Genomic DNA, 27,773 nt, shown 5'->3' on the forward strand with positions numbered 1-27,773 from the left:
GCTGTGTGGCCGTGACCCCCACCCGTGCAGCGCCTGCTGAGCCCGAGGCCCCAGGGGGAGAGGAGCCTCGCACCCGCGCCCGCAACCACCACCCCAGGTAACGCCTCAGTGTAACCAGGCTGCTGCGAAGGGGCTGGGTGCGGGTTGGCCGGGTACCTGGAGTGTGAGCTTTGTGCTTGGCTGGGAACCGTCCTTCACTGACCGGCCTACGGGGGCATAAATACTTGGTAATTGACACTGGGGCATTTTTTAGCATCACCAGCAGCGCCTGGGCAGCCGCACTTCCTACGCTGGGAGCATCATTTCTATGAGAGGCACACTTATTACTCTACAAGGGAACGTTGGCCATCCAAAGACACTGTGAGAAATACATTACCAGCAGGAGCCCTTGGCAAACTTGAGCTTTTGGTGATTTGATCAGGCCTGGGAACTGGATTCATTCTTATTGATTATTGATCTTGCTTGGAAACTGGAATCCTTTTTATTATTGATCAGGCCTGGGAACTGGATTCATTTTTATTGATTATTGATCTTGCTTGGAAACTGGAATCCTTTTAATTATTGATCTAGCCTGGAGCTGGATTTACCTGCTTTTGGTTCTCGCATAATTTTTAGATAAAGAAATTCTTATTATTATACAAAACTGGTGTGGTGTTCCTTTTGTGAGTGTTTTTACTGTGTCATCGCCGTTGTGTGTTGCACAAATACTTTACACATTGCCTCTGAAGTAACGCCTTTGCTGCTCTGCGCCAAGCTACCAGGTCGGAAGCGGTGGTCCCTACTTGGACTGGGGTGCATACCCCTGCCAACTAGAGACCCCGGTTCTAACAATAAGGCATTGGAGGAAGGAGTTGCTTGAATATGAATTTACCTTGAAAAAACAAATGAAAGAGGCATTTGTCAGGAACAGTTGGTACAATTAAACACTGCGAGAGGGAGTACAGCATACAGAAACGGGTCTGCGGACTGGCTCAAAGTACAATCATTTTAAGCTTGAGTTTGTTCTTCTGGTTACGTGGCACCCCACTTGTGATCTGTCAGTTAGTTACCTCAGGCCTAGGTCACAGGGCCTGCCTGACCATGCATTTCTGACTCCGTGTTGATGGAGAGGTCATCTTTCATGATTTCGACAACAGTGATTAGATTTAGTTTTTATGCACATATGTATCATTGCATACATCAACATCAATATTGCCAAGGGCACAATTAATGAAAAAGAATACGCTTTACTAAACAAATCTCATTTCAGGGAAACCACTTAACTATGCTCTACCAAACATACGCAAGAATTTGTCCAAACATCCGGGTCGCCCCATTCTATCGGGTTGTGCTTCAGTACTTGAACCACTTTGCAAATTCCTTGACCAGTACATCAAGGGTGGTCCCTAATTTACAACCCTGTGTTTTTGATAGTATGCAACGTATTAATATGCTGGAAGGAATGACCTTTGATGAAGGTAGTGATATACCTTGGTCACCTTGGATGTTGAATACCTATATACTAATATTCCACAAAAGAATGCAATTGATGTCACTGGGATATGTGTGCCTCAGGGAGGCAGAGATGAGGTACTTTGTGCACTTATTACAAAGTTAGCAGGGCTCGCACTCAGAAGGAAATATTTAATGTTCAAAAAAGATTATTATTTACAAAGGAAGGAAGTTGCTATAGGAGCTTGTTTTGCCCCGAATGGACCTAGGTTTGTTTGTGGGGGAATTTGAGGACAGAGTAATATATAACCCTTTTAACCCCTTCCTGTCACACATCAGTAATTGGACGCACTACATTGATGACATGTTCTTTGTTTGGCAAGGCAATTAATATGATTTGAACTCTTTTGTGACCTGGTAATAACTATAGCTAGGATTTACAGTATACTGTGAGTTATAGTTTTAAGGAGATGAACTATTTGGACCTAGTAGTCAGGCATAGTAATGACATATATTATTCAACATTTTATAAGAAACCCACTTACACTAATTCATTACTGAGATTTAATTCCCATTACCTGGTGCATTGAGGAATAATTTACCGTGCGGGCAATTCCTGCGAATATGCAGGTGTTATCTATGTAAGGAGGATTATTTCAGGGAGGCAAAAATCCTGAGAATTAAACTCCTGGATAAGGGCTAATACTCCAGGACGATTATCTCAAGAGCACTCAAGAGAGCTTGGTTCTGCCCCTGGGAGAGTTTACTTACACCTAAACACAGAGATGAAGACCATAATAGAGTGGTGATGGTTATCACAATTTCACCAGTTAGCAATGAGGTGAAGGGTAAGACACTTGCCCATGTTCGGTGACACCTGTGAGCGACCCTCTTTGTTCGCTTTCAGGAGAAACAAGAGCACTAGAGACTTTGTTGTAAGGGCACATAAGTCAACCACAAACAAAAGTGATATTGGGTCTTCCTGATATGCTAGAACACTACAAATGTGGTGGTTGTATAGTTTGAAAATGTGCCTATGACATGAGAATACTGATGGGCAACCAACAGGTCATTCAACTTACATTCATTCCCAAACTGTAATACTTGCAATGTTATATACATTATTAGGTGTCCTTGTATTGAATTAGATGTGGATCAAACCACACAGATGGTCAGAAAGTGGATCTCAAAACAAAGGGGCCCTCTAAGATGTCATACTTAATAGGCACCCCTGTTATGGCATTATCAGAGCATGGCCACACAGAAGATACACTTTCCTGGCAGGTGGTGGAAGAGGTTTTCGTGGACAGCAGAGGCGGGGACATCACAAACCTACTTAATGTGAGAGAATGCAAGTGGATGTTCCTCCTGGACAATACTACCAGTGGCATGAATGACATCAGTGACATGCAAAGACTGTCTTTTGCGCATCCTTGAAGGAATGTACCCAGATGGGGATGAACTAATAGCTAATGCTAAATGGATGTGATGTTGCAGTTGTGGATCACACCATTCAGCAACTGAACAATCACTGTATTTGTTACACTGTCTTGATCAGTTTTTTATATCTGTATCAGACTACATACTGATTCTGCTATAACGCACACCACAATTAACCAGCGGCTCTATTGAAAACAAGGTGTTTAACTTAGGATAAATGTATATTTGGCGTAAGCTAATATATATATGATTGGTGACAGATGTTGTTTCTGTAGCCCAGTGCACCATGTGCCGTTGGCATTGCACTTGAAAGTGTAACAATAGGGATAGTATGCTACTGCAACTCAGTTTCCTAGTATTTTGACCTACAATTTGTATTGTTTTCACAGATTATAATCATAGGTAGTTAGATGTGCGAGTGCTCACGTGATTAGGGTGAACTTCATCCTACCTTTTTGATGGGCAGCGGTCAAGTGTTTGACCCGGCAGAAAGTCTGCCCTGTCTTCCCTCCTTGTCAGTTGACGACGACTGATGGTCTAACAAGGAGTACAGTAATCTCCCTCCTTGTGTAACTGAAAGTGTAGGTCTTGGGTATAGCTTTTAGTTTATCATTTTGGACACAGTTTCTTCAAAGATGGAGGACTAAGCCGGTTTCTTTCCTCTCTGTAGCAGTGAAATATTTAGCACTTTAGGAGCCATAATAGATTAAATCCACAATGTGTACATTTAGCATATCTAGTTTACATTTAAAGACCACTGAAGCTGTAAATGTTTTTTGACATTTAATGAAAGTATTTGTCACTGGTGAGATGTAGGATGGTAGCAGGGTGATATGTAACAACAGAGTCCCCAATTGGCACATCCCTTACTGTGGAAAACGCTATGAAGTATTTCATATTCACTGGTGTGACCCAGCCAATGACTAGGGTGTTGAGGATAAGTGGTGGTCCAAGGGAATTTTTACTGTGATAGGAGTCACTTGGGGGCATATTACCAAGGGCCATTATCGCCGCTTTAGCGGGACTTTTTCCCGCTGAAGCAGCGATAATTTTATCGCCCTATTACCAGGCTGTCGCTAACACCAGTAACACCACAGCTTGTAGGCGATAGCGGGCATTTTGGGGCCCACTTTGCATGTCAGCGATAATTATCGCTAATGACCTGCAAAGTGGGCGTGCCAAAAGGTCAGCGACTGAAAACAGTCGCTGCAATCGCTATCGCCTATGATCAACACAGGCGTAGTTTTGGAAATATTTGCGCTAAGCGCGAATATCTCCAAAAGCTAACGCCTGCCCTGACCAGTTCTTAGCCATGTTATCCAATGAGAGGTGGATAACATGGCTAAGAGCATTGTCACGGTAATGCCTGAATATCGCTGTATTGACAGCGATATTCACACATTTCGCCTGTTTTTTATCGCTCCTGAGATAAACCTTGCTAATAGCAAGGTATCTCAGCGATAAAAACAGGTGAAGGGCGGCGATATAAATATTCCCGCTAAGCCAACACAGCGATAATTATCGCTAGTTGTTGGTAATATGCCCCTTGGTTTTTCATTTCTCATCTCAATTGGGAGCATTTCACGCAACTATGTGAGTATGTACCAGTACTTATTGCATGACCACTCATTATAGAGCTTGAGACTTTGGGTACAAAGGGGCATATTACCAAGGGCCATTATCGCCGCTTTAGCGGGACTTTTTCCCGCTGAAGCGGCGATAATTTTATCGCCCTATTACCAAGCTGTCGCTAACACCAGTTAGCGACAGCTTGTAGGCGATAGCGGGCATTTTGGGGCCCACTTTGGATGTCAGCGATAATTATCGCTAATGACATGCAAAGTGGGCGTGCCAAAATGTCAGCGACTGAAAACAGTCGCTGCAATCGCTATCGCCTGTGATCAACACAGGCGTAGTTTTGGAAATATTCGCGCTAAGCGCGAATATCTCCAAAAGCGAACGCCTGCCCTGACCAGTTCTTAGCCATGTTATCCAATGAGAGGTGGATAACATGGCTAAGAGCATTGTCACGGTAATGCCTGAATATCGCTGTATTGACAGCGATATTCACGCATTTCGCCTATTTTTTATCGCTCCTGAGATAAACCTTGCTAATAGCAAGGTATCTCAGCGATAAAAACAGGTGAAGGGGGCGATATAAATATTCCCGCTAAGCCAAAACAGCGATAATTATCGCTAGCTGTTGGTAATATGCCCCAAAGACCTTAATTTTCATAGCATTGGATACCTAGGGCACCTTCGACTGAGGTTGTGTATACAGAACCCTGATAGTAGATTTCCAACTTTGTGATTTTTGGTAGTGTTTTGTCTTAGATTAATTGGAGACATACATGTGAGGTAACCTACACCAACGCAATGGTGGTCAGTAATTTGAGATATGAAGTTATCAATGTTGTTGAGTTTTATATGGCACAGCATGGGTTGTAGGTTCACAAAGGGCCTCCCCAATCCTGGCGGAAGCCCACAGTCATTGGATACTCTCCACACTCAGGGCAGAATCTCTGCAATGAGAACTCTCATTGCAGAGATTCCGTCCTGACAGCAGAGACTCCCCTATGACTTCCAGGCATCCGCTATGGGTGCGAAGGCCCTTTGTGACTCAGACTCTTCTTTATTTTATCTCTGCATGTATGGTAGTCGGACGACTATGTCCCAATGAGATACCTTAACTAATTAAGGATTGAACCATTGAGAAAAAAACAGCCCCCCGGCTGGCTGGCTTTTGCAATTAGCAAGAAGCGGCTGTGAATTGGTTTATACTTCCCTTTATGTGTGGTTTTGGATGTATGAATACAACCATTGGGAAATCCACAGTGTCATTTGTAGCATATATTATAAATTAACTCACTAATAGATCAATGCGTTTTCTGCATTAGATGCACTTCGATCGTGTACATGTATAGATTTAATACATATATGATCAAACAAATTGTCCTGTGCTGTAGCTTTATAGTTGTTTTTTACTTAATCCAATAGTATCTAAACTAGGTTGCTAAATAGATGGTAAAGCCCATGAACTAATGGACGAGGTCTCTCCTTTTGAATGAGTCCCACCAGATGCTTGTTTCGGATAATGATTCTTGATCATCAGCATTTGAATTTCACAACGGGTAGAACAAAGAATTTTAACAAGGAATTTTTTAAGAGAAATTGAGTCTGACTTCCTTGTACTGCAGTGTATTTGGGCTACTGCATTCTGAATTAGTTGAAGCTTAGAAATGAGTTATTTAGGCACAGATAGGAATTTCACTTTACCATGGTAAATTAAGATTGGATTAAAGCATTAACTACAATGATTCTTAGGTATTGGGAAGATATGATGAAATGGTTCAGAAGGTTTGTTTTCAGGTGAGAAAAACCAAAATCTGCTCATGTAATTAAGGTGTGCGGCAAACCATAATTTGGAATTGATAACAATACTAGCATTGGTGGCAGGAGTGGGTTTGAGGATCCACAGATGGAGGCTTGGGGTTATTAAAGGTAGTTCTATTTTACTTGGATTTAGTCTTGAGTTAACACACACCATCTTGTAACTGTTAAACAATCTGCCACTGAGTAATTAGCAGTATTTTTCAAAACGTTAATAGAAGATGTGATGAATATCAATTGTGTATCCTCTGAATACATATAGACTTTGGTGTCTATTTGCTGCAGTATGTGAGCAAGGGGGAGCATGTAAATATTAAAGAGAAGGGGAGAAAAAGTGGAGCACTGTTGGGCACAGCAAGGACATTTTCTTGACTGGGACGTTTAGGAATAAGAGGAAGGATTTCCTATTGATTGACTAAGCAATTCCTAACCAACCACTCTAATTTCTTTCACCCTGGTGATAAGGATTTCATGGTTAATGGTATGTAAGGCTTCCTAGAGGTCCAATTGCAGAAGTAATCCTTCACTTCTGGCATCCATCATACATCTCAGAATATCCAAAATAGAGAACATCACAAGCTTAACACTATGAGGTAGATGGTGAAAGCCAACTTGTTGAGGCTCTAGCAAAGATTTAGGGGGCATATTATCAAGCAGGGCGTTAAACATGATCGCTGTTTTAGCGGCAGAAAACTGCCGCTAAGGTGGCGATAATGGGCTTGATAATATGCCCTTGTGAATTCCAATAGAAACCCATGTTCTGGTGTGAACATGGGCTTCTATTGGAATTCTCTCTTGATGAATGTTTACATCCGTCCATATTCGGCTTCCAGGATAGCACTAACAGAAGAGCTGACTTCCACTGTACTAAACGTGAACTGGAAACCCTAACGCAGACATTCTAGTTTCTGGAGACTGTAACATGTGGCTTATGTCTAACTCTCAACTGAATGAGGTAATGAAGCCGCCGGAAGGCGATTAGGCTATTCCACCACAGGACCATCCAGGTGGGGCAAAGGGGATCCTAAGGGACAAGCCCTCCAGGGCTACTTGGAACATCTTGGTCTTAGAGATCTCTTTTTTAAAAAAAAAAAAAAAAAATTTATTAGACCCAGCGATTAGCAGAGGATAATACACATTCAGTGAGATACATTCATTATTTACATTTAAATTAAAAAAAAAAGAACAATTAACAAAAAGTACAAAAACTTCCCAATTGCTTTAACCAATTCCACTGGGACAGAGCCCTTCTTTCCATATTGATATAGGGTGCCACAGTTCTTTGCCGCGTAGTTTTGTTTTGAATCCCCTGGTCGCATATATTGCAGATTCAAAATAGAAAATTGCAAGAAAGCAAGCTAGCCACATTTGGAAGGTAGGAGGAAGACTATCCTTCCAGCGCGCAGACAAAATTAATCTCAATACAGCTGTACCAATAAATAAAAGTTTTTGTTCAGATTTACTTAATTTTAACGAGCTGTCATATCCCAACACATACAAAGTATCGGACTCTGGAAGTTTGTGATGAAAAACTTTCTCCCAAAATGTGGCAATCATATTTTTTAATATACGTAGTTCAGGGCAACTGCTAAACAGGTGAATTAACGTCGCTGGGCCTTGTGAGCAACGTGGGCATAGGTCGTTTTCCCTTTTCCCCCATGCGAAAAGTTTGGCAGGGGTAAAATATAAATCATAAATGGTTTTATACAGTTGTGCCTTCAAATTGCTAGCCATAAATAGATTGTTGCTCATTTTGAGTGTTTTATCTATATCGATATCGGGATTGTTTAATTTTACCATCCATTTAGTTTCTGTTTTCTCGATATCATCGTTAACATTAGTTAGTAGAATATTATATAGCGTTCCTATCCTAGTTTTTGCTAGACAGCAAGCTTCTATTAGATCATTCTTCTGAAGATTAAATACATCTTTTTTAGCTTTTAATTTAGCATGCAATTGTGCAAATTTAAGAAAGTCCCCTTCTGGGAGACCAAACTTTATTTTAATATCTTGAAATGTAGTTTGTGGGCCGTTTATCCAAACTTCGTTTGTTGTCTTTATACCTAGGCTATACCATTTCTTAGCTGTATGTTCAAAATCAAGATCAGAAGTAAGGGTCGAATGGTATAAGGGCGTATATCGGTTGAGTTTACCAATCTGTGTATGTTTAAGTATCTGATTCCAGATCAGCCAGACACTTTTAATGATTTCACCCTTAATTTGCTTATAATGGGCTTTTTCAGTTTTTCTTAATAACATACCATTCGCTTCATGCCCTAACGTTAGTTCATAGATTGTGGGAATAGTGAGGTTGATAGTGTCCAAGGCTAAAGGTGTTTCTAGAATCATTGGTTTTAAATGTTTTAAAAAGGCTGCCCAATGGTATAGAATAATATTCGGGGCAGTAAGCCCACCTCTATTGAGCGGAGTGGATAGGTAAAGTAGAGATCGTCTGATCTTCCCATTTTGCCAAACAAATTTGGAGGTAAGTTTATTAATTAAATTAATTATCTTAGAATCAATAAATAAAGGGATAGAACGAAAGAGATACAGACATTTCGGTAGTATATTCATCTTTAAGTAATTCACTCTGCCTATAATGGAAAGATGCAGACCATTTACCCTATCCAAATCGATCTTAATTTTATCCATTAATGGGTCAAAATTATTTTTAACTAATATTTTTATATCGGCGGATAAAATCACACCCAGATATGTCGCAGTTTTTGCTCTTCTTGAGTCTGAGCATACAGTGTTGTCTGTGCACAGTACAATGGTCTTTCCCCTATTCAGAGAATAACCCGAATATTTACCATATTGGAGAGAGAGTAGTTCGATTTCATGTAAGGCTTCGATCGGGTGAGATGTTAAGACCGCGATGTCATCAGCATAGGCTAAAACTTTAGTTTCATATTGGTTATATACAATCGGCTTTATGTTATTATTTTCTAATAGTTTTAAGATGAGGGGATTAATATAGAGGGCGAAGAGTAGAGGAGAACAGGGACATCCTTGTCTTGTGCCTCTTGTTATATTGATAAAATTTGATTCCAGTCCTGAAATTAAAACTTTTGCTTTTGGTTGGTGGTACATAGATTTTATACATTTAAGAAATTTGGGGCCGAAATTAAGACGCGTCATGGCAACCCACAAAAAGCTCCATGAGACACGGTCAAAGGCTTTCTCAGCGTCAAGCAGGATCATAGACATCTGATCCCCCGTGACCGACATGGCATCGAATAAAGCGATAGTGCGGCGAATGTGATCCGTTGTCCCCTTACCCGGAACGAAGCCATGTTGCCACGGAGAAACCAGATGCCCAATGACCCTGCTGAGTCTGAGAGCCATCACTTTGGCATATAATTTGGAGTCCGAATTTATCAATGAAATGGGTCGATACGATGTCAGCTGTTCGGGTGATTTTCCCTTCTTGGGAAATACTATAATGCTAGCCTCATCCCAAGAAGGTGGGGGAATACCATTATACTGTACGCCGAGAAATAAATCCAATAATAGAGGGCTTAATAGGGGGCTAAGGATCTTATAAATCTCAATTGCCAATTTATCCGGGCCTGCTGCTTTGCCCGAAGATAAAAGTGATAAAGCTTCTACAACTTCATCAATAGTAATCTCAGCTTCAAGTGTTTCTCTCATCTCATCATCCAGCAAGTTAGTAGCTGCCGTATTATTAAGAAAGCCAGCCAAAAACATATCAATATCTTTTTCGGAATTATTCCCTTCTTCAGAATATAGTTTTTGATAATACCGTTGAAATTGGGTAATAATATCTTTAGACTGAACGTAAGTACGACCACCATCTACAATAGAAATAATATTATTATGCACATTTTTTTGACGTGTGCGGAGGGCCAATTGTTTGCCTATTTTTTCCCCGTCTCGTAAACCTTCTTCCTATAAGCTCTATAAGTTTGGGCAGCTTTTTGACTTAATTCAGTATTAAGCTCAGCTTTTAGAAGCGCCACCCGAAGCCATTGATCATGGGATCCTTTATTCTGTTCTATTAAAACAGTATGTTCTATTTCAGCTTTCGTTAAATCATTTAACTTTATTTCGTAAAGTTTTCTAGCTTTGATTCGTGCTGCATGTTGAAAACTAGAGATCTCACCTCTTAAAGCAGATTTATATGAATCCCAGACTGTATTTCTAGAAGCGCTAAAGCGATTAATGTTAAAAAACTCCTCAGACCATTTTTTAATATGCAAAATAAATTCAATATTGGATAGTAGCTTCCGGTAAAATGTCCAAGACCTAGATTGAGTAGTAAAAGGGTTCAATATAATTGCATATATTAATGCATTATGATCTGAGATTATTCTGGGAGTTTTTTTTATGGTTGAGAGTGGAATAAGGTCTGCGGTTACAAAAATATAATCAATGCGAACGTGCTTTTGATGGGGATGAGATAAATAGGTTGAGCCTTGATCACGTGGATTATTATGTAGCCACAGATCTGTTAATCCAAGATTGCTGACAAGTCTGTTGAGGGCTTTATAAACTTTAGGTTTGCGTCCTTGGTATTTTGTTTTTGAGGGAACATTGGACAGCGTTGGTATTAATGAGATGTTAAAATCTCCACATAGAATTAGCGGGCCCTGCCATATAGGCAACTCAATCTCTAGTTCTTCAAAAATTGTGGAATCATCTAAATTTGAGCCATAAACTGTACAGATATTGATACCACAGGCGAGTTTAGCAATAGCCCATCTGCCATGGGGATCTGATAAATGTCGTACACTTAAACCCCAATTTTTTTTTCCAAGTATTGCGACCCCCCTTATATTTGAAGTCTGTGTTGAGACTGCCAATAAATTATACCCATTAATATTCAACCATGATTTTTTGTCCCATGGCAGATGCGTTTCTTGAAGACAGAGTATGTCTACTGGAGCTAATTTAAGCAATTCAGTCAATCGTCTTCGTTTATCTCCAGTTAATAAACCGCCGACGTTCCAAGTCTGGACCTTTAACCTACCCATTGTTAATAGAAAATGATTGTCGCTGTGCCGCAAGCAAATAATATTCTAATTCAGTTAGTATGCTGTTTAATCTCTTTTTACGTATTTCCTCTGCAAAGAAAGCTGGTTCATTTTTTTCCTTTTTATTTTTCACCCCCCTAGGTGACCCACCCTTACCCTTACCCTTACCCTTACCCTTACCCTTACCCACCCATGACCGCCCAGCCCCCCTCCCCCTTGAGCCCCCCCCCAATCCAGTGGGCAGCCAGACTCAGCCAGAGTCTGAATGATGTGATTACAGCAATGTGTATGAGCAGCTGCTTCAAGAAAAAAAAAAAAAAACATTAGATAGGAAGGATAAGAAGAAATAAAAAGAGAGATAAAAGAAAAAAAGCTAATGAGTGAAACAAACAGGGTTGATAAAGGGAAAGTCAAGAATAGAAAAAACCTCTAGTCATTATCAATGCAATATAATATATAAAGCTTGAAATACTCCCATAATAATGATAGTACAAATAATGCCAAGTATGAGTATGACGTATCACTTAAATATATATGGGAGCATGGAGCCATTAATTGAGCAAAACAATTTTTCCAGTTTTCCAATTTCCAATTTCATTCACAATCTAATCAGCATATTAGGACATCTGATCTAAATAAGCTTTTGCTTTGATCTCTGACACGAAAAATTTAGTAAGACCACCATGTACAATTTTTAACTTTGCAGGGTTATTAAGATATGCCTGTGCACCCTTATCCTGAAATGGTTTGATCAGAGATCTTAATTGCCAACGTCTTTCCACAGTTACATGACAGAAATCTGGTCTTGAAAAGTATGCAAAATCATTATATTGAACCTTGTGGTCAGGCCTAGCCTTCTCAGCTACAATCTGGCTCACTAAGAAATTACCAAAATAAACCAAAATGGCTCTACGGTATAAGCTAGGTTTTTTTGGAATATTAAATGGCATCCGGTGAGCTCGTTGAACCTCTGCATTCAGGTTCCAGTCTTTGAGTGCAGGGATAGAGTCTTCTAGTAGCTTAACCACGAATGCTCTAGTGTCACCCCCTTCAAGTTTCTCTGGGACACCTAAAATGCGGAGATTGTTCCGTCTTAGAGATCTCAATGGTCGTTTCCATCCCGCAAAGCCACCTGGCCACTCATTTTTATCAGATCGATGACTCATTCCTCAGTCTCCCTTTACTGAATCAAGTCTCCTCTTTTGGCTTTGGTAACAAAACGGACAGCGATCATCGGCCCCAAGAGCTCTCCTTAAATATCAGGCAGTGAACCAAAGCCTTGAAACCTTCTGCATCAACCTAAAATGCATTACGTGTGCAGCTAATAAGCTTCAGCTCCCGGCGACAGCAGCAAAGCAAACAATTGTGAACTTATCAGGGTCAAGGGATGACCCAATTGCAAACTGGACTATGTTTGCGGATAGCCTAGCAGTCAGGTTTGCAAAACTGATACAGTGTGCACAGGTGAATGGGTCCAAGCAACTAACTCCTTTTGCAATATTGGTTGCCAAACAAAGCATAAACTGGCTGCAGCGGAAACTGATGATGATGCCAATGGATCCAACCACTATAACTAAACTAAGAGAGGCACCTAGACATCTGAAAGTGGCCAAACGAGAAGATCAAAGGAACTCCTGGAACATCTTCTGTGCCAAATGACAATTCTATTTAAGGTCCAATAATTCCATGAGGTTCTGGTGCACCATAAACAGCCTAGGGGACAGGGCCCCAAAAGTTGCTTCGTCTAAAATCCTAGATTCAGAGTGGTACCTCTTTTTACATAATCATTTCAATGTTCCGCCACAGTCTGATCAGAATCATAAACAAACCAAGGACAGTGAGGGTCCTGGAGACTCAACTTATGTCTACGACAAGTTAGAGCTCAGGCACTCCTTCACAGCGACAACAATACAAACGCAGATTGAAAAGGGGCGCAAGAACGGGGCCACCGGCCTAGGTGGCATTCCACCAGCCCTCTTCAAGGAGGATTCAGGTTTTTAGACCATTCAGCTAGCCTTTCCATCTTTGAAAAATGCACCATCCGGGCTTCATGGCGAGGATTGATGCTCCCTCCTATTTTCAAAGGCGGTGATAAAAAATCTCCAGGGTGCAACTGCTTTGTCGCCTTAATCGGCAATGAAGCGAAGTATTTCGCTGGTATATTGCAGAACTCCCTATGATCATGGGCTGATGCAAGTCTAATTATTCCACCAAATCAGACTGGATTCATAAGTAACACCGGGACAACGGTCAATCTTTTCACATTCTCTTTTTTGATTGACCTACGATCATGGGCCGATGCAAGTTCAATTATTCCACCAAATCAGACTGGATTCATAAGTAACACCTGGACAATGGTCAATCTTATCACACTCTATTTTTTGATTGACCAGGTGGAATCCAGTCATAGCCCCATAATAATGGGGTTCATCGACTCTAAATAGGCCTTTAATAGGGTCAGCAGGAAGAAGCTGTGGCAGAAACTGTCCCTATTGAACATTTCAAATAGCCTACTTAGGGCCCCTAATCTCCTGCACTACGATACATGGGTCAGGATTAAAATCGGGGACAGCTTGTGACTATCACGACCAATACCAGCAACGCATGGCCTTAAGCAGGAGTGTGTCCTTGCTCCTACGCTTTTCAATGTATTCCTGTCTGATTTTTTGGCAGCCATCGATCTAGTCAATTCGCAACCACCCAAACTGCGCAGCCTCTGCCTATCCAATCTATTGTATGCCAATGACTTGGTTCTTCTTTGTCATACTAAGATAGGCTTCCAGGATGAGACTGCTATATATTCTAACAGGAATGGACTACAGATAAACAACAAGAAAACCAAAATAATTGCGGTCCGTGTAGCAGGTCACAAAAATCCACCATGGTTCCTAAATCAGGAACGAATTGAAGCAACCAGATGCCACAAGTTTCTGGGTGTCTTCCTTAATAACAATGGCAGATACACGAACCAGCTGGGAGAGCTAAAAAAGAAAGGAATTGCGTTGTCTTTTGCACTTAGCTCCATTCACAAAAAATGAAATGGCCCAACATTGGCCCCAACCCTCCAGGCAGCCGAGGCAAAGGTTATCCTTACCCCTACTTATGGGTGCAAGGTTCTGAAAGGGCCTGATAACGGGCAACTGGATAAATCAGTCACAAAAATCTATTGAACATTCTTCCAGCTAACCTCTTATACATCACTGGCACAAATCAGGCTGGAATTTGGCATCTTCAGACAGTCATTGGGACGTATGTTGACTTTCTTAATAAGCTGCCATAAGCTCCAGGCCACTAAGGAAAGCAGTCTGGCCCACTATCTATGGACCCAGCTGAACACAAGTTGATGGCCGGCGGGGCACCACTACTTTTCCTGTGGCCATAGCTCTCTTGGTCTGAGCAACCTCTGGGTCCTAAATGTAAGCCAAAACTAATTCAAGAGGCTAGCAAAACTCAGTGCAAAACGACTTTCTTCAGTAGAGGATAGGGACAGCCTCTCAGCACGGAGCCATGGATGCATGACCCTAAGAACCTACTTACAGCTGAAACCCCAGAGCTATTTAACAACCACTTTTAATGCATGTATTAATCACCAGTTTCTGATGCTGAGAATGGGGGTGTTTTCTATGACCTGCCATCTTCCAAAATGGAAAAGAGAGAGGGTTGAGGAAACGTGACTGTGGCCATTATAGGGAAGACTTAATTCATGTCCTATGCTTTTGCCCTAATCGTTTAGAAGATAGAAGAACCTTATTGGGAAGGGGTTGGATCGAAAATGACATTAGAACCTGCAGAGGAGCAGTGTTGGCCTGCTTCAACCCTTTGAACACTGCACTCAACTGTGCCTTGGTCAGGTTTATGGATTGCTTCTTAAAAAAGTTAGAGGATGTGAGATGCCGGCAGTCGGCCTAGGACTTGAACTACTCTGCCTATTTGTGACTGCTGTTCTCTTTTTGAACTGAAACAATTTATTGTATGTCACTGTTAGTGTATTGTGATAATGTTTTATATGTCATATGACTCATGTTGTTTTAATAGAATTGCAAGGTCTCTTTTACCAATCATATGTTTTATATATTGTAAGGAATTTCTGCCATTGTAGACCATTGCAAGGGTTTTAACAAATCATGCAATAAAATGATTTACTCACGGTCAGAAAGACACGTTCCTGAACCGATTTGTACGGATTAAATGCCATTAGGAGGCCTTCCTAACCGCATCATAATCCGGCCCTAAGTTGGGATGCAGAGTTTACACCTTGGTTTCTGTTGAATACCATATTTTAAATAGTTTTTTTATGGCTCAAATGAACAAGTAGAGTGTTGAGGTTATGTGGTCATCCTGGCACTAGGTGACACTCACGTAGGACCTGTGAGGGTTTGCCTTTAAACCTGCCCACAACATTACACTATCGTGCACATGGCACACTTTGCTTCACATTATGTTCAAGTTGTGATTTTCATTTCACAGCTCAGGTTCATTATGAGACACAAAGCTTCTTCTGATGTCAAACCGCACCCAGATCTTGTTCAGGAGGCAAAGTTATGTCCAGTGTGTTACTGTCTCCTATAGTTATAGTGATTCCTTCACACTTACTAAATTGTAATGCCTCACTTCAGTCGATTCTGTGCTCCGTTTCTGGGTTTATTCTGATTTATTTATATTTGCATTCTGGATCTTTCGCTATGTTTGCTCTGATCCATACTTCGTTACAGGCTTTCGTATTCCCTTTCTTATGTCGGTCTTCCCGTGTCCAGGTCCCAGTTCAGCCTTCCCTTATTTGATGGTTCTCTTATTGCCTGCAACTGGTAAAGTCAGTGTACCTGGCTTTCTCCCTGTGAATATGCTGCTCCTCTGAGCCTCCATCTATTTCAGCCTTCCAAATATAGAGTGCAGCTACTTGCAACTGACTTCTGTTGAGTCTCCTTATGTTCTGTTGTGTTCCTGCTTCTGTTATTTCAGGTGTCTTCTTTGATTCTGTTTTCCGTTTTCCCTGTACCCATTTTCTTGTTTTGTAGTATCTGATTCTGTCCCTTATGTTGCTACATCTCTCTTCCTATGTAAGCCGTTGATCATAGTCTCCTGTTTGTAATCTTCTTAATCTGTCCTGTTATAAGCAGACTCCATGCCTTGTGTTATCTGTCCCTTTTTGTCTACATGTTTCTTGCCTGGTCTGAGTGTAGATCTTTTCTAGCCCTGTTTTCAGTATTCAGCTCTGTGTATTTCAGTCCTGTTCCTGACCCTGATTCCAGTTCAGCTATTGCCTGAGCCCAGTTTCTATTTTTGGTGTTCATTGTTCTGTTCTGTTCTCTGTTGTTCTGTCTTGTGGTTATATTATGATTTGTATTATTCTAGCTTCCAAGGGTGCCAGTTAGACTCCAAAGCTTGAGCCTTAGGCACAAAGGACCACCCAGCTCCCCTCCTCCATAGGAGCTGCTGGATGTCTCCCAGAACTCCTTAAAATATCCAATAGTTTTAAGAACTTCAAAACAGAGAGGAGAGTGTGTGTACATGGTTTGTATGTATGTGCATATGCAAGATCCTAGGTAAACATCCAACATACTCCTCATCATACTCAACTGAAAACATCTGAACCCAACTAATTACTAGAGACTGCATGTATTTGGGGGAGTGTAATACCCCAAACACCCCCAAGCTATGTCCTTCCTTGAGCATACAATATATTGCAAAGCACCTTTAAATCCAACTTCCATTGGGGCAGTAGGGGTCATAATAATGAAAAGGCTGGGTGTGTCCTTAGTTGCTCCACTCCATTGTATCACCATATTCTGTCTCAGAATATTTTACAAACACAACAAGATGATGGAAGGAGTGCTGAAACTTTTCAACCTCCAGTCAAGAGATCAGTGTTTAATCCATTGTTCATTTGCTTACTGTGCCTCCCCAGTTTGAACCCAGCTATATGCAAATCAGTTTTGACCCTGCTTATCATGGGAACAGTCTAGCCAAACCGGCCAGGCCATGTCCTCCATGGACTGGAAACAACTATCCTGTGACTGGTTTTGGAGTATCAACCCTCATCAGCCAGGGTATGTTGGATGCAGTGGCACAGCGAGCAAGGGATCCAAGTCTAGGCATACCCATGGCCACTTAGGGCAAGCATAGCAAACACAACATGATGATGGGTGGAGTACTGAAACTTTTCAACCACTCACCCCCAGTCAAGGGATCTGGGTTTAATCCATTGTTCTATTGCTCCCCATGCCACCCCAGTTGGGAGCCAGCCATATGCAAATCAGTCTTAAGTCCAGCCTGAATTGCAGGTCGGGTCCTCCCTAGAACAGAAACAAGCATCCTGGGACAGATTTGTAGTATCAACCCTCATCAGCCAGGCTAGCTTAAATCCAGTAGTACAGTGAGCAAGGGACCTATGTCTAGGCATACCCATGGCCACTCAGGGTGAACACAGCAAATACAATATGATGGATGGAGTGCTGAAACTTTTCAATCACTCACCTCCAGTCAAGTGATCTAGTTTTATTCCATCTTTTTCTCACTATGCCATCACAGTATGAACCCCGCCGTATGCTAATCAGTTCTGACCCTGCACCTCATGGAAACAGTCCAGCTCGAACTCCTGGAAACAAGCATCCTGGAACCTTTTTCAGAGTATCACCCCTCATTAGCCAGGCTAGCATGGGTCAAGACTGATTTGCATACAGCTGGGTTTAAACTGGAATGGCATGGGGCAAACTATGTCTTTAGGCCTAAGTCTCTGTACTGTCCATGAATTTTCCTTTTTTATTGAATATTTTACGGCCTCTCTGTAATACTAATTGCCCATGCACAATAGATGTTTTAAGGCCTAGGGAAAGTGGGCATTTGCCCATGGCCCCCACCACCCAAAGTGCCCTCTGGAAAAGTAAACTTCCTCCCTGTCTCACCTCCATTTATTTCTAAAGATATACTTTTCTCCCTTCACCCTTCTTCTACTTCTGTCTGCCTTTGCCCAGTATGATCCTAATGATTTTAGGGATAAATTCCAATTATTTGTAAGTTCCGTTCATTTGAAAATGTTTTTGGGGAATCACACAGGCTTGAATTAGCCGAAAATGGGTAATAAAAGTCAAAGCTGTTCTAATCATGGGCCTCAAAAATAAATGTTGTGAGGGTGGCCAAGATGGCAACAGAGGGAGACGTATCTCTCCTTCCTCCATCTCAACTTAGCTGGGGCCTCCTCCTACCCTTCCTCTGCTTTAGCCTCAACCTGATAATTTTGTTTGGTGTTTAAATAGCCGGGTAAACTTCGGCAGCACCGTTTCCTTTCCAAAGCAGCGGATCTGCTACAGATCGAGCTCCACAAGGTCTCCCGACAAAGATTCCCTTCAACGCAAAGAGAAGAGACTACAGAGCGAGATGGAGGAAGATACCTGGTGGCGGCTGGGGATCTGGCTCAGACCCTGAAATAATGGCGACTGAAAGGAAAGCTCTCCTGGGCCAGTTGTCGGCGGACAGTTGCAGCAATGATCCGGTTTGAGGTGACATAGCGACTATAAAGGAATGGCTGGGGGCCCGGGCGGAGTGGGGGACAGTAAGACCTGCTTCATCACCCCTCCTTATAGACTCTCTGCTGAGATGGGGAGGGCGAGTCCAAGGCAGTTCCCATTCCAGAGACTTTTTTTAACTATGGGTTTAGTTTAGGGGTTTGTTTACCGGTGCCTGTTAGCTAGTCAGTCTATGTATTTGCTTCTAGACAATGATGCATTCCCCTGGATTATGGTCATAGACAGGGGAGCATGCACAGCAACACACACATTTCCCGCAAAGAAACTTGAAGGATGACGGACTTACAGACTCTACGGGTAGTGACCCTCAAAGCTAAGGGGCTAAAAAAATCCAGTAAAGAGGAGGGCAATTCTCTCATACTTAGAAAGCACACTTAGCAAAGGGGGGCCTGATCGCATTTTGCGATGCAGGTCGCGCTACGAAATTCGTTTTATTAATTAAATTGTTTACTTACCTCCAATTATCCATACTCAGGTTTTTAGCATCCCCCGCCCTGCCCCTCCCCCGCCCTGCCTTTCGCCTCACCGCAACTCCCTCCACGGGCCGCGGCTGGTCTGGTTGGACCTCGCCTTTCCACCCCAACACACGGCCCTTGAAGTTGGCGATTGACAGAACCTATGCTTCGCCACCCAGAAACAATACAAAAAATAGAGAAGGCGATTAGGGACTATTTAAATATTAACCACCGCCCGACACTTCTCCGGCAATGATATGGGATGCACTGAAGGTGGTAATTAGAGGGGCGCTGATAGCGATCTTGGCTGCTGAAAACAAGGCGGACAAGAGAAATGCATGGAGCTCCAGACTTGGGTACCAGAGCTCGAGTGTAATCACCAGCGCACCGGGGCCCAACGGGTCTGGAAACAATTGGAGTCAACAAGTCGACAAGCAACTTGTAGGATTAGACTTAAACTACGCTGAATACTCAATCCTGCCTCTTAAACATGTGTACTTTCTAGGGGGTAATAAATGTGGGAATATACTAGCTACCAAACTTAGGGGGCAGCACCAAGCCAATACGGTAATCGAGTTAAGATCTGAGAAGAGCGATAGAATAACCAGAGATGAGGAGATAGCAGCCTGATTCGGAACTTTCTGTAAAGATCTACATACGGCCCAAGATATCCCTTCCACTTCAATTGCATCTTATTTGGAGGATTCTAAGGTAGCAAAACTAGCAGATGATTAGACGTCCATACTACATCGGCCTATTAGAATGGAAGAGATCATATCTGTGATATTTCGATATCGAGACTGAAACCTAATAAGTCACCTGGCCCGAATGACTTCCGGGCCCTCTTCTATAAAGCATATTGTGCCATACTAGCCCCTCTGTTTACTAAAGTATTTAATACAATTAGTATTGTGGGCACTCTTCCCCTATCAATGCTCCAGGCCTCCATCTTGGTCATAGTAAAACCAGGAAAGGATAGGGCTGCCTGCGGTCCTATCGAACCACTTAACTCTTGAACGTCGCCGCAAAATTATTTACTGGCATACTAATATGCCCAGACTGATCGCCCCGGCGCAGACGTGATTCATACCAAATACGCAGTGCTCAGATAACATTAAACGCCTTCTCCATCTCATAGACAAAGCTTCCTGTACGCAACACATATTGATGATTTTTTCAATAGATGCCGAGAAGGCTTATATAGAGTGCTTTGGCCATATTTAGTGGCGGTGCTGAGACACTTTGGGTTGGGAGATAAATTCTGTGCTTGGATATTGAGCGGATATGTTTGAGTAAATGGCAAAACTTTGGACTGTTTACGGATTTGGCGCGACACTAGGGAAGGATGCCGCCTCTCATGGTTGCGTTTTACATTATATATGGAGCCATTTGCTCAGAGAGTAAAAGACATACCAGAGGTGAGAGGTATCCATTTTGGGGGCGAAGACCACTGCATTTTAATTTATGCCTCCTTGGATAATCCAGAAGTGTCTCTCCAGGAATTCTTACCCGAGGTTGAACACTTCGGAGTAGTGTCTGGCTTCCACATCAATATATCCAAGTCAGAGACGCTGAATCTGACAGTCTCCCCTGAAACGCAAGACCACCTTAATCAAGCGTACTGTATGAATTGGAAACCTTCCATCACCTACCTGGTGATTCATCTAGCATCGACAATCCAGGAGATCATAAAGATCAATTACAAAGATTTAATAGGCACGACAAAAGCAGACTTAGCCAGGTGGCTTCCATATGCAATGTCATGACTAGGACGAATCGCTGCCCTAAAAATGATGTCTCCCAAAAGGTTTTTATGTGTTTCTGACCTTGACTCTCTGGACGCCACTGGGAGCATTTCAAGAATTGCAGGGGTCTTTCTGCTCCTTTGTGTGGGCTAATAAACCACCTAAATGTGAAGGTAGTTGAGCATGCAAGCACAGGGGGAGGGAGGCTTAGGAGTACCATCTATAAAAAGCTATTTTCAAGCAGCCCAACTCCGACGCATAGTGGAATGGTCTCGCTCAGAATCAGAGAAAGCGTGGTTGTTCATGGACAAGGCACTGGTGGGCTCACCATTGGGAAACATCTCTTTCCTGGAGAAGACTAGTCACACGTCCAGTGTTAGAACCAGGGTCTCTAGTTGGCCAAGGTATGTACCCTAGTCCAAGGAGGGACCACCGCTTCCGACAGGGTAGCTTGGCGCAGAACAGGAAGGCTTAACTTCAGAGGCAATGTGTAAAGTATTTGTGCAACACATACTAACAGTACCACAGTAAAACAGGCACAAAAGGGACACCACACCGGTTTTATATAAAAATATAAATATCTTTATCTAAAATGTATGAAAGGTCCACAATTGACATGATAAATAATCAGGTATATCACATTTCTAGGCAAGGTCAACAATCAGATGAATCCAGTGGCATATAAAGAGAATACAGTTATCCCTATCTAGAAATTGTGCAGGGTCCAAAACTAATAAGACACCACATGTAAAAAATCACAGGTATCAGTCAAATGTCTGAGGGACAGCTGTCACAGAGATCCCTGTTACCGCTGTCTCTCAGTTGCAAAACATTAGGGCAAAGACAAGTCCCCCAGCACAAGCAGTGATGTGCCCAGTTTGAAGTGTAAAGAATGCCAGTCCCTTCCACCCTGATCGTATGAAGAAGGGTGTGTTTTGAATTAGGCGATGCAAAAGGACTTGCAGGTAATGGGCCCGCTACATGAGTGCACCAGGATTGGGGCTCGCTACCAGCTGAATGTACCCCCAGTTTACTTCCAGAAGTGTACTCACAATCAGCTTTGCAGCAACTTGCACAGTATCAGCTTTGAGCCCAAAAAGGAGGCTTCCTGTTTCCCCGCCAAAGTGCACAGTCCTCGGCAGTCCGCTATCAATTGGGCTGTCCCCGCAGCCTTCAACCCGCTCTGGCACACTTTACCAAACACGGCAGCTCATCTGGTAGGCTGTCTGTTTCCTGAGACTGGCGCGCTGAATCGTGGCTTCCCTGGACACCGGAGCTTTTGTGATGCTGCACGTAGGGCGGGCCAGCCTTTCTGTGTGCGTGCGCACCTCCTCTCTCCTCGTCAGCGATGATGCGTTGCTGTGGATCCCGATTGCTAGGCGACGCCTTTCGTGAGCACCAACCCCAGCATGGCGTTCTCCTCACATCTCTGGGCGTTCCCTTCGGTGCTAGTCGCGAATCTCCGGGCCGGTGGCGGTGATTTCTGGGCCCGCGAACCTTTGGATAATGAGGGCAATCCATATGGTCGCACACTGCTCCTCCTACCAGCGAGTTGGCCCCTGGGCATTATGGTTAATGCAGGTTGTTCCAGCGTGTGCGCTTCTGAAAAATGTCGAGTATGTCCACCGTTGTGCTGGCCATCCCTGGACACATGTTTCAAGGTCATTACCTTTCATCAGCAGGGAATAGGCGTGTGTATGGGGCTGCTGCGTAGGCTGCCAAAAGTGTTCTCAGGTCTTGAAACCTCTTGCGGCGCGCAGGTGCGTAACCATGAGCTCGTCAGCTCGACAGGCTCAAGGGAGCCTTAATAGACAACAATCCATATGGTCGCACACTGCTCCTCCTACCAGCGAGTTGGCCCCTGGGCATTATGGTTAATGCAGTTTGTTCCAGCGTGTGCGCTTCTGAAAAAATGTAGAGTATGTCCACCGTTGTGCTGGCCATCCCTGGACACGTGTTTCAAGGTCGTTACCTTTCATCAGCAGGGAATAGGCGTGTGTATGGGGCTGCTGCGTAGGCTGCCAAAAGTGTTCTCAGGTCTTGATACCTCTCGTGGCGCGCAGGTGCGTAACCTTGAGCTCGACAGGCTCAAGGGAGCCTTAATAAACAACAATCCATATGGTCGTACACTGCTCCTCCTACCAGCGAGTTGGCCCCTGGGCATTATGGTTAATGCAGTTTGTTCCAGCGTGTGCGCTTCTGAAAAAAATGTCGAGTATGTCCACCATTGTGCTGGCCATCCCTGGACACGTGTTTCAAGGTCGTTACCATTCATCAGCAGGGAATAGGCGTGTGCATGGGGCTGCTGCGTAGGCTGCCAAAAGTGTTCTCAGGTCTTGATACCTCTCGCGGCGCGCAGGTGCGTAACCATGAGCTCGTCAGCTCGACAGGCTCAAGGGAGCCTTAATAAACAACAATCCATATGGTCGCACACTGCTCCTCCTACCAGCGAGTTGGCCCCTAGGCATTATGGTTAATGCAGTTTGTTCCAGCGTGTGCGCTTCTGAAAAAATGTCGAGTATGTCCACCGTTGTGTTGGCCATCCCTGGACACGTGTTTCAAGGTCGTTACCTTTCATCAGCAGGGAATAGGCGTGTGTATGGGGCCGCTGCGTAGGCTGACAAAAGTGTTTTCAGGTCTTGATACCTCTGGTGGCGCGAAGGTGCGTAACCATGAGCTCGTCAGCTCGACAGGCTCAAGGGAGCCTTAATAAACAACAATCCATACGGTCGCACACTGCTCCTCCTACTAGCGAGTTGGCCCCTGGGCATTATGGTTAATGCAGTTTGTTCCAGCGTGTGCGTTTCTGAAAAAATGTCGAGTATGTCCAACGTTGTGCTGGCCATCCCTGGACACGTGTTTCAAGGTTGTTACCTTTCATCAGCAGGGAATAGGCATGTGTATGGGGCTGCTGCGTAGGCTGCCAAAAGTGTTCTCAGGTCTTGATACCTCTCGCGGCGCGCAGGTGCGTAACCATGAGCTCGTCAGCTCGACAGGCTCAAGGGAGCCTTAATAAACAACAATCCATATGGTCGCACACTGCTCCTCCTACCAGCGAATTAGCCCCTGGGCATTATGGTTAATGCAGTTTGTTCCAGCGTGTGCGCTCCTGAAAAAATTTCGAGTATGTCCACCGTTATGCTGGCCATCCCTGGACACGTGTTTCAAGGTTGTTACCTTTCATCATCAGGGAATAGGCGTATGTATGGGGCTGCTGCGTAGGCGGCCAAAAGTGTTCTCAGGTCTTGATACCTCTCGCGGGGCGCAGGTGCGTAACCATGAGCTTGTCAGCTCGACAGGCTCAAGGGAGCCTTAATAAACAACAATCCATATGGTCGCACACTGCTCCTCCTACCAGCGAGTTGGCCCCTGGGCATTATGGTTAATGCAGTTTGTTCCAGCGTGTGCGCTTCTGAAAAAATGTCGAGTATGTCCACCTTTGTGCTGGCCATCCCTGGACACGTGTTTCAAGGTCTTTACCTTTCATCAGCAGGGAATAGGCGTGTGTTTGGGGCTGCTACGTAGGCTGCCAAAAGTGTTCTCAGGTCTTGATACCTCTCGCGGCGCGCAGGTGCGTAACCATGAGCTTGTCATCTCGACAGGCTCAAGGGAGCCTTAATAAACAACAATCCATATGGTCGCACACTGCTCCTCCTACCAGCGAGTTGGCCCCTGGGCATTATGGTTAATTCAGTTTGTTACAGCGTGTGCGCTTCTGAAAAAATGTCGAGTTTGTCCACCGTTGTGCTGGCCATCCCTGGACACGTGTTTCAAGCTCGTTACCTTTCATCAGCAGGGAATAGGCGTGTGTATGTGGCGGCTGCGTAGGCTACCAAAAGTGTTCTCAGGTCTTGATACCTCTCGCGGTGCGCTGGTGCATAACAATGAGCTCGTCAGCTCGACAGGCTCAAGGGAGCCTTAATAAACAACAATCCATATGGTCGCACACTGCTCCTCCTACCAGCGAGTTGGCCCCTGGGCATTATGGTTAATGCAGTTTGTTCCAGCGTGTGCGCTTCTGAAACAATGTCGAGTATGTCCACCGTTGTGCTGGCCATAAAAATGTCGAGTATGTCCACCGTTGTGCTGGCCATCCCTAGACACGTGTTTCAAGGTTGTTACCTTTTATCAGCAGGGAATAGGTGTGTGTATGGGGCTGCGGTGTAGGCTGCCAAAAGTGTTCTTTGGTCTTGATACCTCTCGCGGTGCGCAGGTGCGTAACCATGAGCTCGTCAGCTCGACAGGCTCAAGGGAGCCTTAATAAACAACAATCCATATGGTCGCACACTGCTCCTCCTACCAGCGAGTTGGCCCCTGGGCATTATGGTAAATGCAGTTTGTTCCAGCGTGTGCGCTTCTGAAAAAATGTCGAGTATGTCCACCGTTGTGCTGGCCATCGATAATGATGGGGCAGGGTTGTCTGGGCCTGCAGCGATGATTTTGGGGTAAATCGGCGCTTTCCTGGCACAGCGTTTCTTGGCCAAAGCGATTCGCAGTGCAGTCTGGTCACGTTAGTGAAAGGGTGTTTCCCGTGCACCGTGCTTCCTTTGTTAGCACTACGCAGCACGCTCAAGCCCTGGGATGTGGCGCTGAGTCAACTCGCTTCCCTTCCACAGCACATCACGGTGCCTCAGGGGCCCCCAGGCGGCGATGATTCTCAGAATTCCAGCGCTTCCGTTTCTCTGCAGCGCTGGTATTATAGCTCGGTCCTGGGCAGCGGCGGTGATTCAGGGGTGAGAAAATTAACCTCACGCACCCAGTGCTGCAGAGGCAGTTTCTAAAGGGGGAATAACGTTGTTGTCCTGAAGAATTCCCCACGAAGCAGTTCTTAACGCAAAGACCTCGCAAGGGGGGCAACTTCCATATAGGCATGCTGTGATCTTGATGAATTCCCCCCTGGGCCACAGGACAGTCAGTAGTTCATTGTGGAGACACTCTGGTGTTGTTTCTTCAGGTCTCCCTGGCAGGGCAGGATCAGCAGGCAGTAGGGCAGCTCAGCAGGTTGGGGCAGCAGTTCCTTAGAGCAGTCAGCCTCCTTCCCAATGGCAATCCTTCCTGGCGCGGCAGTCCTCACTCCAGCAGAGATTCCTCGTAGTCCAGCAGTGTAACAAAGAAGTGAGTCCAGGACCCTCCCTTATATATCTTACAGTCCAGCTGCTAGAAAGTGGTAAAAGTCATTGGAAGGGTCTGGGGACAGGGGCTTCTGGAAGAGTCCAGGGAGCTCTGGTATGTTCCCTGCCTTCCCTGACCTGGCTGTCACAGTGACAAGAGACAGGGCCATTAAGGCTACAGTGGGCAGCACATCACAGCCCATTCAAGGGAAGAAGGTGTGAATCATCACTCCCTCCTCCCAACCCAGGCAGCTATCAGTGTGCAGAGGGGAGGGGAGAGTCTACAGTGCCCAATCTAAGTGTAGACAGGAAAAGGTCCACTTTCTAAAAGTGGGGTGCCTAGCTTAGTAGTGCCCAAACCCCATATTTCATTGGAAAGGGTTCCCCACCCCGAGCCCAACAAGACCAAACATGACAAACGTATTAGGTCCCTGTCAGAAATTATCCCATAAGGGGGGTTCCCAATGCTAGCCTATGGAGAGTTAAGCCATACTGCAGTAGCAGGAGCTTGTGGCAGATATGCCAGCATCACAAGGTTTTAGGGGAGAGCACCTGCACCTCAGCACTGTTTAGCAGTGGTGAGGTGCCCAGAGTCCAAGGTCCAACAAAAAGGTACAGTGAAAATGGAAGGCGCAAGGGCAAAAAGGTAGGGGAAGACCACCCTAAGGCTGACAGGTCCAACACCCAGCCTCTATCTATCGGCAATCACAGCTCCTACGCTTACCGTCTGGGACGCGGTTGGGGTGAAGAGGGGCCTCACAAGTTCCCGTCCCCCCTGACCCCAGTAGTTTGGATCCCGGCTTTCATGCAAGGGCTGAATCTCAAAGAGTTTGAGGCCTGACAAAAAGCAGAGTGCAGATCAATAGATCATCTATCTGACAAATAAGACATCATTCCATTTAATACTTTAAGAGCAAATGGGGTGTTTCCTGAGGAAGAGAGATTTCATTAGTCACAAGTCAGTCATTCGGTAATGAACCAACAGACAAGAGGAGCAGCACAGATATATTTAACTGCCTTCGATAAATGGCTTCTTAGCAGAGACTCCGACAAACGGCTAGTCACCGACCCATACAAAATACTACTGGGCCCAGCGATAGAGTCAAAACCCGAAGCACAGCATCATTGGGAGAGGGACCTGGGGAGGACCTGACCCAAAAATAGTGGAGGGACATTTACCATAGTGCCGACAATCAGCTCCCAACACATCCAGTACTGAAACAGCAGAGAATATAACCACCTATTGGTACTTGACCCCAGCTTGGATGCTCATAATCAACCCCGAATGTGACAACAGATGCTGGAGATGCGGTGAAGCAATGGGAACACTAACACACATTCTCTGGGATTGCCCGAATTGCTCACTTTTGGGGAGATTCTAACAGAGATAGATACGTACTTCACGACTCAGCTTCCTAGATTTCTATCATATATAATTTTGGGTCTCCCCAACCCACTCACCTACCCACTTATATCAAGGAGAGGCAGATATATTACCCTAGCGCTTAGAGCATGACACCAAACTAGATTAGCTCTATGGGGTACTGAGAGAGTCCAGACAAGGCTAACCTGGCTACATCGAATTTGGGACCTTCTGGGGATTGAGAACCTCACCTTGATGCTTAGGTCAGAAGGAAACACTTTCCGAGAGGTCTGGGGGTTTGTAAATATGGCCCTCGCT

This window comes from Lissotriton helveticus, chromosome 7 (genome assembly GCF_964261635.1).
Source record: "Lissotriton helveticus chromosome 7, aLisHel1.1, whole genome shotgun sequence".
In the NCBI taxonomy this organism is placed as follows: Eukaryota; Metazoa; Chordata; class Amphibia; order Caudata; family Salamandridae; genus Lissotriton; species Lissotriton helveticus.